The following is a 17,909-nucleotide window of genomic DNA, read 5'->3' on the forward strand; positions in this document are numbered from 1 at the left end:
ATATATATATACGAACTTCCATTAAAAAAAGTATTCTGCTATTTTAATATTTATATATATGTTTTAGTGTTGATACAATACTACGTCCACAAACAAAATGCTACATTTGAAAATACGATGATCCTGGTTTATTAATACATGTTGTGTATTTATGAGGTCGATAGGCTGAAACCATATTTTCCCTAGATTTCGCATTCAGGTACTTTCTATCATTTCAATATAAGGTCCATAATGTATTGTTATAAATAAGGCTATTTAAATATTCGTTCCAGCATCAGTAATTTCAATAGTAATACTAGCAGTAAGATTCGAGCGCAAAACCCTGATGAAGTTAGAAAGTCTTCTTATTGATCGCAGTTCTTCACTTCTTACGACCCTTTCAGCCTCTGCATTCCTTGTATCCTTGTATTTAGACGGCTCCCTGCAAGTAAGACAGTTTATCTTAGTGTAACTCTTTCATATTCATATTAATACATTGGATAAGCACGATCATGTTAGAGATTAGAAAAAAATAAGTTTGAAACAACGAACACATTATTGGATGGCAATCACCATGCTAGATATGAGGCGCTTTCTGTGCAAGGAAGTCCCGCACTTTTTTCCAACACTAGTAGAGTAATAAACGTGTAAAGTTTGGATAAGTTTAGATAGAAAAAATAAGCTTAGATAGACATTCCATAAGTACTGCTGAGGGGTATCGTATTATTCTTTTTATTTCGAACTATGCATATATATATATATATATATATATATAAAGTGTAATGCATTGAAGCTTATTTCTACCGCCGCCCTCTAAACAAAGGACAAGTTCTTCGTAAAGCAAACTTTAAGCTGCCTTAAGCCTTTCAAGGTAAATAGCAATTTCGTGATGTGCATTATGATAACGCAGTGTTTGATTTAACTTCGTTAAGTAAACTTTTTTGCATCAATTTTTGGACAAAAATGCGTCGTAGGTACTGTATTGAAAGGGACTATTTATCGGATCTATATATTTCTATATATTATCTATAAAAAGCTATAATCTAGAAGCAAAACTGACACGATTTTATATTGAAAAAAAAAAAAAGAATTTTTAGCATTATAACAAAATTTCTACTTGCAGTTGTATAAGAAGGACCCAAAACTTGCTTTCTGCCACTTATGACCTAATTTTCTTCGTAATAAGAGCTCTTTGTAGTAGCTAGTTATGTAGGTATTTATCTAAAGGAGAACGACTATGTAAACGTATGTACCTAACACAGAGAGTACCATCAAACACCAGGTGAGTCCGAGCGTTGATCACTTTTGTACTTGTAATACTCTCGTAAGCTTTTATTAAATATCTAATGAAAATTCCGATTGATACGTAACCCTCATAGTGGATCCGATTCTATGCGGCCTATGTCGGTGTCTTCGAACTAATTGTAATACATTTAGGGTACTTTTACGCTTTTTTTTTACCTTCTCATTTTTCTCCGAAAAGGTTTACTACGTAACTCGCCCACTCTACACGGGCTCGCCTACTCTTTCGGTCCTCATGTATTGTATTCTAAATGTTCTAAGCTAAATATGGGCTAGAACTTCGTAGTTTGCTGTCCATCATCCCGTAAAATAACTAGCATATAAAGTCTTACCTATTACCAAAAACAACATTACCTAGCCGTATTCACTTTTGATTCAACCTTTAAGTTGAAGGAAAATTAACACTTATTGAACAAGGTTACGCATATACTACGCTTTGTCTTTGTTAGATAAAGTAACTAGAAGTTGTGAAACTATGGTCAATAACATCGAAGTGAATGACCAAGAGGTCATATTTGCAAACTAAAAAAAATATTGTATTATTTAGGCCTTATAGCCTGATTGTGCCCTATTGCCAATTAGTAAATGAATCGTGGTGTACAGGCATGTACTGAGTAATGTTTATTATTATGTCAATATTTTCAGAATTGATAAGCTGCCCGTAATAACTGTATCATTTGGCTCACAGATAGCAAAAGTAGTATCAGTAATTGATGCGGTTGAATATCTGTTGTTTCAGTGCAATTTACTTCATCTTCTCTTACGATTTGAATTGTTTAACTGATTGCTAATTTATAAATAAATGGTTATTTTTTTTATCACAGAAATATCCAGCTTATAGCTTAAAATTAGGGAATTCGCTTAGCCACGGCTTCTGTGCATGGTGCTTCACGTGAATTTCATGTCTTTAGGTATTTCTGTGCACTTACTATACTTTTTACCGCTTGGATTTGATATTGTACCCTAACAATTATAATTAGAACAAGTTAAAAAAAAAAAAAAAAAAGAGCAAATGCAGATTAACCCGTTGGTCTGACTGCCGTTTCTACATTGTAGCTATGGGTCTGCATAGTGCCGATACCCGAAACATTTAAAATTCAATTGTTTAAAAGACACTTTCTCCTGCTTCGACGAGAACATAGAAATTCTCTATGTTACACATTAGAAAACGATTTAGATTTTATATTTTGTTACATTTGCTTTTGTTTCTAGGTATCCAATGTTTTCGTGACACATGTGTACAGCCTCCGTTCTGTTTATTGTATGTTCAATGTTTTTTTGATACCACCTTTCATAATTAGCTTAGCATAGTGTAGATACAGATCCAGTATTCGTAAGGCTATCGCCAATCTAGACAATGAACTAAGTGTTTATAACTGGTAGAAAATATCCTCCTGTCACAAACATGAACCCAGATGGTACCTTTAGCAGCGTTTTCTATAAAAACGGTTGTTATTTTTCCAAGCATGTGTCGAGTATTCCGTGGAATACTTGAACGCTGTCTGACAAGAAAGTTCAAAGCGCGCAAAACTTTAAGAACGCTCAAGTTATTTATTAGCAGCCGTTGTATGGAACGACAACAAGCGCCTGTTGCGGAATGCTCGTCAGTATTTGTTTCGGGTCTTCCGCTTCGGAGAGATATTAAATGGATAGAGTTGATTGTTTAAATTATACCTAAGGAACAGGTCCCCTTATCTGCCTCTCTGTGTCCCTCTCGTGCTTTTATTAAGCATTTGTTATGTTACTGTATTTTGGTCTAAATTTTCATATTTTGAATAGCTTTGGCTATTATTACTGCAACAACGAAATCACTTATCTGGCATAATTTCAACGACCTACTCTCACTGGAAAAAATCTAGCTGGTACGAGCTTTGCTGAACTTAAATTAGGTTTTTCCTATAGCTTTATAAGATAGCATGGTAATTACATGCCATAGTGAACATTTGCCGGTGTTGAAGTCTGAACTAACGATGGCCGCATATTTACGATTTCCACAGCAATGCAATAGAGAGACACTAAAATATCCTCGACTTTACACCTAGTAAAAATTTTAAATGAAACAGTATTCGAAGCTTTGTCACCCCAAAAGAGGGAACCGGATTTGTCGGACATCATCTAAAAGAAGCTGCGATAGAGCGAAATAACTTTTAATTACTAGCTAGGAGTTGTATCTATCTCGCGAAATTCAAAACTAAACATTCATAGCCACTATCTAAATCTGTGAATTTTCAGCTGAGCACGTAGACCAAAGATCAGATGGTATATAAAGGGCATTTTCCCAATAACAAATAAAGTGTAAAAAAATACAAACATTTTTGACAAAAAGAAATTACTCAGCAAATTTCTCGCTCAGTTTAAATTAGCCTGTCTTCGTGTGTTGTTAGTACTTGCCATTGGTACAAAATAGTGCATCTAAACCGAAACTTAACTGTGATCTTAGATCTATTCAGTATTCATTAAGCCCCATAATATACAGATAACAAAAATGACGATAAATTCAATTTCAAACCACACAATAAAAATAAGCTTTATATCTATACAAGCTTTGTATTTGTACTATCTGATGGTGATGCTTAATTACCTGACCTGCCATTTACAGCCAGAGGCTCACGTACGAACTAGAACTACTGCTCACCTGTGCGGCGCTACGTTCGATCAACACTGGAAAGGTTACTACGACTAGATATGGATGCAGGCAAGATAAAAAGGCACGTTAAAGCAAAGGTCGATGGTTTTTTTTCTCGATGGAACGCTTTTCCTCGACACCATTACATACATGCTAATTAGGTTAAAAACTGGATTGTATGGAAATCGGTGCAGTGTCGTACTCGTGACTTGGTGCATCATCGCGAATCATAAGAAGTGCTGTTAGAGAGCTATGTTTTGCTGTTTACTGCTTTTATCATATCATTCGTTGGATTGGTACTCGAGACCCCAGCAGTTAAAAGCTCAGATCAAAATGTCCGACGTAGCTTCAAGTGACAGGCTTACGCTGCTCGCGCGTCGATTTTTGCCTCACATTGTTATCATCACGAGTACTATAAAAGTCAAGTGCTTTACGTGGTATATTAATACGCATAGAACCTAATGTACATATCGGCACCTCAAAGTTTTTTTCCGCAAGTTGATTGTATCACATCTAAACTCCTTGTGGTTCCAACTTACACGATTTGTGATCACTACGAATTATGTATTGTCGTCGCTGGAGCTAATGCTCTGCGATCCGTTCTAAATAATAAGACCATTTAGGATACCGTAGACATCGTTACTATCTTTAGAAGATAAAGGGAAAAGCTCTTTATTAAGCGTTGAAGTCTGTGTTCACCATTCCGGATGCATAGCCATTAATAACAAATTGTTTGCTTGTTTCATATAGAAACTTAGCTTATCAGAGTCGTTCCCCTTTTCAACTCACGTGAAGCGAATAGGGTTTCGAAGAATAATTTTCGGTTTCTCAGATGTACTACTTCTGCAATAGGTAAGGAGACCTAACTAGGGAAGAAAAGTGCTTGCGTTCGCCAGAAATATTTATCAGATTGTACTATATAACTGAGAAGCGAAGTCTTCGATTTGGTCAAAAATATTTTTTTCAAAATAACTGAAAAGTGCTAAGGGTGGAGTAAGAATTACTTGTTGAATGGATAAATTCAGTTCAAGGATTGTTGGATTTTTACAAAACGCGACGTACAGAAATATAGTGCAAAATGTTTTCACTAGAACCAGCTGTCACAATTAGCGGGCTCCACGAGCGGTACGTAAAGTCTAAGCTGGGCTTTATATACATTTGTAAAAGATCGGAAGATGAGGCAGGACTTTTCAACTCCATGCAAAAACAGGTATCACCAGTCTTATCCATAGCTATATGATCGTCTTTAAAAAATCTTGAAGCTGGCTTTTGTACGATATTGCCGACCCTATAATCTTCTTGATTTTGATTAATCCACACGATGATGATTTGATCCACATTTACGTAAATTTTCATACAAGTCAGCGGCAGTAATAGCTCATTCTGATGATGACGTTACTGATGACAGACGTAATAAAGTTACTATTAGTGCAATTTAGAATTTAACACCAATGCAAATCAAACAGGTATACTTCAGGATTTACAACAGAGAAGTAAACTGCTGTAATACGGAAGCTATTGAACAAACCAGAGGTTAAATATGCAATTCCCCGAAGCATGTATTATAAAACTGTGAAGAAGAAAAAGAAATTAGTTCTAACCTAGGACATATGAAGACACATGTAGTGTACCCAGAAGATAATTTGCGCAGTTGTTACCGCAAGAAAACCTACCCTTACTTTGCCGTCGTTATCGATGAGGTTTATAAGATGTAATCGCGTTCAATGGGGTCTTGAACATTCCAATTTTCGGCTCCAGAATGGTTGCACTAGTAACGAATTTTTGTTTCGCTAAAGGTATCCTTGACTAATGTTTTCACAATGGTCTCCACCACTTTCGACAAATAGAAACTTCATCACTGCGCTTTGATTGCTAGTACCAAAATTTCGTAGTTAAAAAATTTCGTAATTAAAAAAGTATGTACATTCTTCGATTAGTGATTAACGAACACACAATCTTTCTCAAAAAAAAATAAATATACCCGATTATTGAATTGTTAATGCTTAGCGGACCCTTATTTCAATCAAATATATTCTGCTTCAGGCAAATGTATAAAGTGCATACAAATGTATACCAGAGTGATTGAATATATTTGAGAATTACCGCATATATAGATGTTATGTATATTTTTATTTAATCAGTGGTATATATTGTTTTTACGTAAATATATATATATATTACTTCTCCAGAGCTATGTAAATCGAACAATTTAAATAATTTTCCGCATCGTATAAAGTAGAACTCCGATATTTGCGATTTGCGTTACCATAACTAATCTCGTTTTTGATGTTTATCAAATCGTAGGTTAAGTCTGCATCCGATACAGTCGAGGGTGACGTGGAAAATGATTCATCCACGAGCCTGATGCTAGAAGTATGTCAATGATAGCCCCTGGTTGGCACAAGTTGTTTTATTAATTTGGTTAGAGGCCTCATGTTCTTGCTGTAAGTATATCTGACGCTGCACGAATCCGAATCCACGTTTGCGTATTGCACAGGTGCTATTCATAGTACCCTGAATTTTTCATAGACCTTCACTTCTACAACATTATCCTAATAAGTTTTCATCTGGAATATAAATTATTGCTGCATTGGTCACTTGATCACTCATGTACAATTCGCTTGTGAAGATTAAGTCAGTGAACGCAACCGTCAGCACTTGCGATATCGATCGGGATTCTTCATTTGTTATACATTCACACAATGTCCATCCTCACTTTCGGATAAACACGGTTTTATCTATTTCAGCAAGTATGGGAGCGCGAAACTAGCTTATCTCGCCTAGTAATGATCTGAAGTTTCCAGTTAGGCTCTTGATAATATGTCTTAAGTATTTGTATCTATTATAGGGTTATTCTGTTATTTGCGGCTATGTATTCGGCGAGGTATTGCGCTCATCATCGTCGGCAACACTGCGATGATGAGCTTAATTTAATCCTCGAAAGCTTTACTACCTAATGAGTTAATTGTCATATATTTTTCCTCGTTCCTTTTGTTTTGTCTCATTTTTCCATTGTAACGTTTTCTGCAGTAGTCTATGGAAATGTTCACGAGGATCATTCCCGAAAGGAACGATTAAATGCCAGCATTATGGTCACACAATATTGTGATTCGAGCACATACTTCGCTTTTTCTTTATTGATATTATTATAGTTACTCTTTATGGGCTGAACCAAGATTTTGAACAGAAAAATGACATTGAATTTAACTTAGACAACCACATAATAAAAGACAATAGCAGCAATAACGCTACTAAACAACAAACATACTGAATAAATTTTCAAGTTTAAAAAATTCAATTTGGTTAATATTAACCTGCACAGATTGCTAAAAACCATGATACACTAGAAGCCAAAACCTAGAAAGCAGTGTTAGGGATGCTACCTATATAGCGAACCGACCATGAAGTGGCTCATTCTCAAGCGAGAGAAAGGTTGCTTCAGTGAGGTGCTCTGCATGGCTCTGGATTTGACTCGATCTTCCACAAACGCACGAAGCGTGAAGAAGAAATGAGTCCGAGTAGAAACCTAATATATATGTTTAGATTGTACATTTTGCCCCAGATAGGAATACAAGATTTTGAACATTCTCTTAAAAATTAAAGGAAGACATAAAAAGACAAAGACTCTACTGAATGGGAATTTTAAAGTTAGGATAAAAAGCAGGAGCATTGTAAAAGCTTAGGCGGCGAAAAAGAAATTTCAGAAGGAGTTGAAGAAGAGTAAACGTGTGACGTGGGAGGAATTGCGTAACAAAATAGAGAATGGCACATGAGAAAGACTCTACGAGATAGTTATATTTAGTCTAACCAAACTGTGGTCAACGCTGCTGAAAGATTCGATAGAGCAAACTGTCAACACCTTTGTTTCCAGCAGATTAACGATATGGACAACAAAAAGATTTCTCTCACCTCTAAAAAAGTTCGAGGGGGTGATTGAGAGGCTTCTACGAAGGCAAAGCATCGGATCGAATGGAATACCACCCGAGGCGGTAAGGATTTTTCTCTAAGATTAGCAGTAGAAATGGGAGAGGGGGATCCCTTATAAGTCCGTAATACGGATTCGGTAGATGCTGGTCCAAGGAAGTAGTTATGAAAAGGGTTTCACAAAAAGCAGAAGAGAAGAAACCAGTGGACAAGAGAATTGTGCATAGTTATCCTACTGAGAGTACAAAACGCGATCAATTTTCCTAAGTGGCAAATGGCAATAGGCACCATGACAGAACAAAGAGTCACCTTCATACCCTCAAAAACGGATAAATCTCGGATAAATTCCTATGATTTTAGGAGTCGATATTTAGCCCCTTTGTATGGAATATGGCCTATAATGGCGACCTCGAGGTTTTCAAGCCATAAGAAATGCACATGATAGCATATTAACGTGGGTGACGAAATTCATATTGAAAGTAAACTAATAAATGAATGCACGAGCTTCAGCTGACTCAAAAAGAGCAAAGGGGCTTTATTAATGGGGACGAAAGCTCTTATTAAATTGAGTAGAGGTGAAAATAAAAAACGTAGTTCGATACCCAAGGGGTATGGTAGATCAAATCCTTAGAGGAGGCTCCCCCACAATGACAAAGTGATTGACAATGTGGCGAAAATAAACACCAGAATTTAAAGGAAGAACCGGAAGAGAGGAAAAGACTTTTAGCGACCATAACCGGAGACTATTAGTGTTATACGCGGGGGCGCTCATGCAGTAAAACATGCATATCATTCACACTGAACATACACGCCGGGCACTAATACGTGTTTAATAATAATTAATACGTGTTGGTTTTTTCATTGAATCTAAAGCAAATTAAGACCTTCGTCCAGACCTTCATTCTCCCATCAGCCTATTTCACTGCAAGTCCACAACAGTATGCTACATCGTCGATTCATTACGCATGGAATCATTACACGGTTTTATGTCAGCCTTAGTTTTGAAAATGCTACGTAAATATTACATTGCTTATGAGAACAATATACAAAAAAAAAACAAAATCAGGTGCGTTATTCGTTGCTGAAAACCCACGGAAATTGAAATTTTACCGTGTTTAAGATGAAAAATCGTTTTCTACCACCTTCGACTTTATTTCATAGGAAAGCTTTTAGATATTGAATATAAAAAAGACCTTGCCCAAACATGTAAGCAATTTACCGGAATGTTTTATTGTCAAGTCTAGCAGTGTTCATATAGCTGCCATCTGTATACATATGTATACATACCGTGCGGCGCGTTCAGATTGAGAACAATTTTCGGGGACTGTGCGTTGTAACCTCTACGGTTCATCCGCTACTTCTTGTACCAAATAAACGAACGAAATGGCGAACAACAGCCCATCGTTATTGGAATATAGCTGAAGATCAGCTATCAGTTGATCTTTGCGCTCTGGATGAACCTTTTTTCCTCGAAATGAACAATCTGCAACACTGCTAGCTCTCATACGGTTTTTGAACTCTCCAAAAAAAGGTTTCCTGAGGCAAGCCGGAAAATCTTGAATGAAATTCAGAAGAGAAAGGTTCACAAGTATATTAAGGAAGCCACTTTTATTTTAGAATGTAGTGAAGAATTCCCGATTTGCCTCATGGAAGTCTTTCTCGGACTTTTCAAGAGCCGCATAAGAACCAGCAACATTTTAAGCCTTTATTTCGGAAAAAAGGAAGTTTCTGATGTTCGTAAGGGTTCGTTCGTCGCGCAAAGACTGGCTAATAACTGATCTTCGCTCAAGTTTTGATAACGACGCACTGTTGTTCGCAATGACAAGCTCGCTATTCTATTCTAGAAAAAAAATGCCTTTTATCAGCCATTAGGAGCATCGGATGAACACATGCTCGTTACAATATATCGACCGCTAACGTTGATGAACGTATACATATGTAAATGTATGACAGCTATGTTGAAAGCAGCTAGACTTGGCAATAAACCTCTAATAATGATAGAAGACCTCTAATAAAATTTAAATTAAAAGCGGTCGAAAATGTATCAAAATAGATCAAGAAGCAATTTTAATAGGTTTTTGGAGGAGACGTTAACGGCCTGCCTGTTCAGGGAACAAAATATAATTTGCTGCTTGGGTCGTCCAGATAAGCTCTGACGGTCGTCTTTCTTTAAGATATTTTAAATATGACTCAATTTAGACGTATATATATATATATATATATATATATATATATATATATATATATATATATAATAGTAATACTCCGTTAAACTTTTTAAAAATGTATACAATTATATTATCAGGAAACTAAAACTACTCAGATAATTTTCGTTGGCACTCGCTGCAGTATGTCTATCACCGATTACTGGGTATTGCAATATTATGTTGGATTTATTTTCTGTGTAAGCTTGTGTTAATCGAATCAATCGTATTCTATTGTAGTTCTTCCGAGCGCGACTACAGAACTCGAACAAAGAAGGGATAGCTACTCTTGTTCGTTCAAACAAACCAAAGTAGCAATCAGCGGAATAAAATGTCCAGGTAGTCCTACGATGTACATGACGCCAAGCAAAGTATTGGGCTAAAAGGTGTAGTTTTTTTTAAATTGAACTTTTATCTCTACTCCTAGATTCCATTCGATAACATATTTTCTCTTATAGATTATTTTTACTTTGTAAAAAAAAAGCAGGGGTGGGGGGGGGGGGGTCCATTATAGAAAGCTCAAGGAAGCCGTATCGAAACTAGAGCCGTTGGTGAAGTGTTTTTTTTTGCAATACTGAAGTGTGGCGCTCGAGTCGTGATGTGCTCTTCCACGCCACTAGTAAATATGCGTAGCGATGCCTCCCAACCGATACAATTAGCGCCAATAATGGAAGCAAGCCTCTTGAAGCTATAACGCGATTTACCAAAGAAAGAGAGAAAGAAATAATCTTGCGAGAAAAAACGTAACTCCAGTTTCGATTTAGTGAACTATCGCTTCAAATCTCAGACTGGACATTGGCATAGAACACCTAAACTATAATGGCCGAACACAAAATATTTCTAGATTTCAAAGGAAGAATCAGGCTTTCACAGAATCAGACGATAGCTGTTGTACTAGAAAACCCAATAAAAAAGGTTCGCGCAAATACAGCTCATGTGTTCTGGGGCCTCGCATTTGAAAGGCTCTGAAAGTGACAGGTTAAAATTTTCTAGCGAATCTCTGCAGAATAAATGTATTTTGTTCACACACCGACGTGGGAATTTTTTGAATGAACAATGCAATTTTTATGCAACCGCAATAATTTTATGCGAAACCGTTGTCGTAGGTTTGCCCATCTGACGATAAATACGGCAGCTAGTTTTCAAAGTAAATAAACGATTTTTATTCTAAGATGGTATCAAGTGGCTTAGTTACATTTCCAGAGGGACGTTCTGCGTATATGACCCAGGCCTGGGTCAAACGTTAGCAAGAATCAAACTAACCAAATTCCTTAATACTGAATTCACATGGTTATGCCCTTAACCTTAAGCACTTAACATTCATATATAACTAACAAATGCGATTTGTGTATTGCTATATTTTAGCCAATGCACTAACCTAAATTGTGTCATTTTAACGGCTCTCCCGCCGGTGTCATGCAGATACTTTATCTTTGGCAAGCGGTTTTCGGGGTAAATAAGTACCAAATATTAGTCGAACATATATCCGATATACAGAAGTTTAAGACGCAAGTGTGAGGACACTGAACTGGGTGAACGGTTTCATATCAAGAAACCCGACAGGCCAGTAGATAAGGCTCGTCCTATGAGCCTAGCACTGCCTAGTACAACCGAAAAGTGCAACAAAGCTTTTGAGATAACTTGAAATTAATCGCAGCAACAAAATCGGCAGCAGTAGGAGCGGTAGTCATTTAACACAATCGATACGCATTGCGTTAGATGTATATATGTATTCCGCCACTGGCACGGACTTTCCCGGATGTGCATGCAGCTGTTGCTAAAAGACTTTTTAATGTCAATTTTTAATGGCAATGGAATGCGATTCGGAAAAAGGTCGAAGTGTCCAAAACCTTACATAAAAAGAATAGATGTGCCGCCTCCCACAACGCAGCAACCCCCGCTCGTTTCAGCGACAGCAAAAGGAGCGCTGCACCCGCAATAGAGGACCGGCAATATGAAATGAATGAGAGAAGAAATAGAAACCAGGTATACAGAGGCAAATAGAAACATTAAAAGATGTCGATTTTCAAATCAGCCCAGTGAACCAAAACGAAGCAAACAAGGGCCTTGTTTAAGAATCGTTTACAGAAAGCAAACACATGGGAAGGGAATGTGGGAAAATCTAAAAGCAAAAGTATCCCAAATAAAAAAGAAGGTGACGTAAGAAATAAGTCAAAGACATAAGCGTAAAATTGGCGAAAAAACGTGCATGCAACAAAGGGAAAGACGGAATTGATAGAATATAGCAAGCAAAAGGTAATTAATAAAATCGAGCGAAAACGCGACTGTATAAAATAGGTAGGACGCAGATAAAGAAGCGAACGAATTATAGATGTTCGACAACGGATGAAGAATAAAAAAGGGTGCTGGATTAAATCAGTGGAAAAGGGAGAAATGAAAGACGCTTTTAATAAGACAAGACAGTGAGAGGTTCATTCTTCGACAGTGGTAAAACATGACCGCAGCAGACATGAAGCAAATCATGTAATGTAACAAGTATTAATTCGAACAGGCTGACTAATAATTAGCTAGGGAGTTCGCTGACTGCTCAGATGAGGCCAGTGGAAGCAGCGCCTACAGAAAAGGCAGTAGCAGCCATAATGACGACGATAATGAAAACGCAAAACCGGGTCTATTTTTTGCGCGTACTTTAGTTAGTTGAATTGTAGGGCGCACGCACTGAGCCCCAAGAGACATCTGAACCCTGGGGCTATATAAAGATTATTTATCGATTTCAAATGACTTGCTATCATTATTATATTACAGCTATGAGTACTACTACTTTCGTTACTATTGTCATCGCCAAAACCGCTACAGACCTGAACTGGAGTACAGGCTCGTATAAATGGGGTAAAAGGCTCGTTAAACATTTCCCTCGTAAGAAGGCAGAATGAACCGCCCTCATGTTACCACGTTACTTGCTCAGTTGGGACGTTGGTAAGTTCATTCAGTGGACAGAACGGCAGCTTGAGAAAACAAATGTGGGAGGTTTAAGGAGCCCGAGGGAAGCATGAGAGCAAGAAAATAAGCTTGTTGGTGGAACACTTTCTTCGAAAATGTCGAAACACTTACACGCTATTGTAATTTGTCGGGCGACGGTGCTCTCCGCCGAAGGCCCTCAACAGTTCTAGCTGTAGCAGCACTTCAATGAAAATATTACATGTTTGCGACTTGCCATCCCTCCAATTGCAAACTAATCTTCGACTCTTTCCTAACTGGAAAAACCCACAGCCATTTAGGCAATCGGTTGATTACATGCGTCGCATGAGCATTGTCAAGCTATGAAAAAGTTTCGGCGTCTTCGATGAGGAATATCTATCGTCATCTAATAGAATAGGAAGAACACTGTTACGTTTTTTGTTTACATGTACCTCCCTCATCCAATCAGATTCCGAAACAAGCTTATCCGTTAATTTCTTAATATTAGCATATTTAATTGAAGCGATCAACATTTTTCCATGATGGGTCTCTGCTGAGTCATGTAAGGTCTCTCGCAATAAATGCGTTTGCTGACATCTCTCGTTGCTATAATGGCAAACGTCGTTGTTGAGTGCTATTGGTGCATAGTTGCCCTTTAAAAACAGTTCAAATGTACATAGTCTGCAAAGTCTTGGTACAGGTATTTGTTTATAAATTATTATTATTATTGATCATGATTTGCTCAAGAACCTGATTGGCATGGTAAGCCGTATTACAGAAACATATTTCGCGGCCCAGGTAAATAACGAAACAAAAAAAAACGATGGTCCAGTGTTTTTTTTTGGAACAATTCACACATTTTCGAGATTCTGATATTCTTATTAGCGCGCAAACATAACACGGGTGTCTAAATAAAATTTTTGAGCGGTCATCGAAATTTTTTTCGCGACCGGTATGCATTCTAATTTTTATTGCAATATAATATTTGCTTTTCCATCACTTTATTTCCACTCTAAGTTGAAGGGAAGGATATTGCCAATGCATTAAGAACATCGTTATGAGCTTGTCAGTTCTGACAATTCACAAAATTTGCAAACGAAGACGGTACTCGGTTTATAAATTTGGAGAAAAACCGCGTGGGCTGCATATGTAATGGCTATGTGATGACTGGATTTTGGCACATTCTTTGGCAGCGATTCCTAAACGTTTTTAATAAATTATGGGTCACTATCGACCGTTTTCTTTTGTAAAGTCTATATAACTGCTAATATTTGGGCCTCTCGCATAACGTCAATTGTTGCTAAAATTCTTAGATAAAAAACGATATATCTGTAAGCACCTAAAGGAACTCTTCTTTCGTACACAAATAGAACTCTTTTCAAACGAGATTTTTGCTTCGTCTAGAAAAACAATATTTGCAGCTATGAAGTTATAGGCCGTAACAAGCTTTCGATATTACTTTTATTTGGGAAGCGCTTCACGTTGTCTGTAAGAGAGACACTGCGAGTTCCCAATAGACTAAGATTTTTCTTACCCTTCTGTCCTCCATGTTAGGTCTCAGGCACTTACTATTTATAGGTCATTGCGTGCCGGGCACGTGTTATTGTTCAACTTATGAAAAGGCTTGTCCATTCAATTCAAGGGCCTCAGACTGATCTACCAGCGAGCACATTTTTGAGATCTAATGATAACGCCTATTCTAATCTTCCTATGCCTTTCTTTATCTGAAAATAAACCAGTTGTATTAGTTTTTCTTTACGCAAGCGAAAAGAAACATTTAATTCATTGCCTGTGATGTACGTCTTGCCGTTTTTATTTTTCCAAGCGCTAGAGAAATCGAATATTTTTTGTAGTTTCTGGAATTTCCTGCACCGGCAAATTTATCGAAGCTACGGTTGACCATAGACTACTCTGCAACACCGATCTTCCGAAAGTGAACACCATGGACTGCGACGTATGCCGTCGCCCAGCCAATACTCGTCACGTCTTTAAATGTCTGACGGTCACTGTTCGGCGTCAACATTCGAGAGTGCCCCAAAGAGTCCAATAGTTTATAGTCATATCATCTGGCATCAGCTGGAATATCAAGTTTATGGGTTAAACATTGTGTTAGCTGTAAAATTTAGTTGAATCCAACCCTTCAAACCGCCAGACGCCCTTTGTTCATCAACCATTGTCATTGGGTCTTCTCCATCCAGGAAGGACTATTCTAGTAGTCTACCGCGCCTGTAAAATTCCAACAGCAACAATGGCACAAGCGTCTATAATAACAAAAACTTAGAAATTTGAGAAAATTAGTGGTGAACATTCTGTTGTGTACGTTACGCCCGTGCCAGTCCTCGTTCGTCCACTTACACACATTTCTTTAGATATACGTATAATAACAAAATTTCGTTCCTCATACCTTTTGAATTATACTACTTTGAAGCTATAAAAGATAATTTATTCAGGTATTAACGATCAGCAATTGCGTGTTCATCACGTACGTCGATAAAGGGAGATAGTTTTTTGCAAAAAAATAATTTAGATTGACTTATTAGTTCAAATCTAGTGTCAATATAGTCGACTGAGTCTGAAGAATTTCCCGAGATTGAGAACTTGAAATATACAAATCCCGTATCAGTTCGAACGTCCCTGTTGTACTTGTAGAACCGGTACATATAATTTAACTTAACTATCAACTTAAGGTAAGTGGTGCTTGCGGCAAAAAAACAGGTTCAATGTTTGTGGGCGATAAAAGGAAGGGTATATTGTTTCCACCAAAATTATAAAGTAATGGTTCATCGTGTCAAAACGAAGAGGCTGTATTTATATCATACACGAATTTAAATGATGAACCTAAACAGTTTGTAAGTACTACGAGGAAGTCTAATATGTTATTTTCATAAATTGAAACCTCATCGTGGAAACAAATTGTTTAAAGGTTTCCTTCTGGTGAAGTAATAAGAGCGGATCTGATTATTTTACGGGTCCTAAAATATTCTACACTATAGAGTACTTTCCGCGACGAGTTATTTGGCCAAATTCGCTTTCCGTTATATTAATATACGTGAAATCAATACGCTATCATAGTTCCCTTGGATAACATGGAAGTAATATGCCCATCGCACAAGAATCCAGTAGACAACGATAAAATGGCACCGTTCGTGTGTGGCAGAGGTGACTTCCATTACCTCAAATCCCCAACATTAGCTTCCGTTGGATATAAGAGTCTGCGGCCATACAATCAACCAACGAAGTTGGCGGTGGAACGTGCGTAGACGTTAACCTTAGTAGATAACCTGACATGCTAAATACTGTTCCCTCTAACTTAAAGAAAATACGGACTATAATAAGGACTTTGTAGCCGCCTAAGCATCTACTCTTTCACTTATGGCAACTGTCAACGACATTCGAATTTTTGCTTTCATTTATTTCACATACTGGAAGAAGCATAAATATTGTAACCAATGGAACAAGAAATTACTTATTACGAACACCATGGTGTCATAGTTGCAATTAGACAGTGGGAATACTATTAGTGCGTGTACTAATAAAGGCAAGCAAGACAGTAATGCTGAGATCTTCATTCAAAATCCAGATCGTTTTCTTCTTTAACAGAAATACTTCGGTTGTTGCCCGGGTCCCCTTACGATGAAAAGAACACGAAGAAAGAGTAAAATTATATAACTTTATTAAAAATAATAATAGACTAATTTTGACAGCTAGCTTGAAATTATATTTTTTAATCACTTGCTAAATCAAAGGGCGGGTCAGCAGATTTTTTGCATATTCATTCCTTTTTGTGAGAATTTCACCCTTTCTGGTAATTGAATTGAGCTGAACTGAGACGCCTGTCCTCGTGATAGTGCATTAATAGTGTCTTTTTATTAAATTTAGGGACACATGGTGGTCTAGGTATGAGACCGGGTGTAAACATATTTTGTGCCGGGATCTAGTCGTTCAATGACTACCGTACTACTACCGGACGTAGATACTACGTAGTTATAATTCTACTGCAAATTAAACCACGCTATATATATATGTATATATATAGTTTTCGAAGTACAAACCTCTAAATTTTTATAACGTTTGAACAAAATTAGCGAAATCAAACGCTTTGAATAAGCATGGACTTTTTTAATTTTTTTTATATCGAGCTATTACTTATAGTCCGATGGCGGAAAAGATAGGGCAGTAGTCCAAATGAGTTGAGTAAAAGCAGCACAGCCATCCATAGAATCGAATGGCTCCCGCAGGGATTTTTCATTTTTCGACGAATATCGCACCGATTGCAACACCGGTGATTTGCAACGGGGGTTCTGCCTCAAACCTCAGAGGTAACGTGTCTGCCTTCAGCCTTAGGCGAACACGTAAAGTGTATTCAAAAAATAAATTACCTCCAGCAAACTACACAAGTCGCTCCAGGTTGAGGGAGCTGGCTCAATATCTAGTAATTGAAAAAAATAGAGCCTCAGTTGGTGATTTTGATGTCTTTATTCTCCGATTTGAAGGATATGTTCATCGAGAGCAATAAGTTTCGTTTCCCCCAAGGGACCACTACTTATAGTAAATTTGTTACTGCAGTTATTATATGATCTTTGGAAAATTCAGTTTTTCCTAAATCGAACGAATTATTGGAATGTTTCTGTATATATATATATATATATATATATATATATATATAACTGATAATGTGCACTTTCCATTTTAAATCAGTTTTAAGCGTTACTTTGAGATACTTAGAAATATCGCTATTCGTGGCACGAAGGTAACTACATTTGTTTTGATGACTAGGTTAGGTTGTCTATTAGATCCACAAGAATGAGACAGAGCAATCCCTTCGATGTCTGTAAGACCATCGAGATAGAAGAGCCCAGCACAACCTTCGCATAAAGTAGGCAGACGGCTGAGGTCAAAATTAAACATGGCATAAACATCGAAGAGTGATTCCTAAATAATAATTTAATCGATTA

The 17,909-nt window shown here is 37.2% G+C and overlaps 1 long non-coding RNA gene across 3 annotated transcripts in view; it reads right to left on the reverse strand.

Annotated features, from left to right (window-relative positions):
- Positions 1 to 68: 68 nt before the first annotated feature.
- Positions 69 to 17,909, reverse strand: part of LOC147755203 (uncharacterized) — a 77,240-nt gene continuing 59,399 nt past the window's right edge. For 2 of the 3 annotated variants that reach the window (XR_015328719.1, XR_015328718.1), the window contains one exon: positions 14,022 to 15,180. This is a non-coding gene — a long non-coding RNA (uncharacterized LOC147755203). Of the gene's footprint in view, positions 422 to 14,021; positions 15,181 to 17,909 lie in introns of those variants that run through there. The other variant, XR_015328717.1, reaches the window with a different exon arrangement.

The sequence above is a fragment of the Varroa destructor genome, unplaced genomic scaffold (assembly GCF_002443255.2).
Source record: "Varroa destructor unplaced genomic scaffold, Vdes_3.0 BEIS01000005.1, whole genome shotgun sequence".
NCBI lineage: Eukaryota > Metazoa > Arthropoda > Arachnida > Mesostigmata > Varroidae > Varroa > Varroa destructor.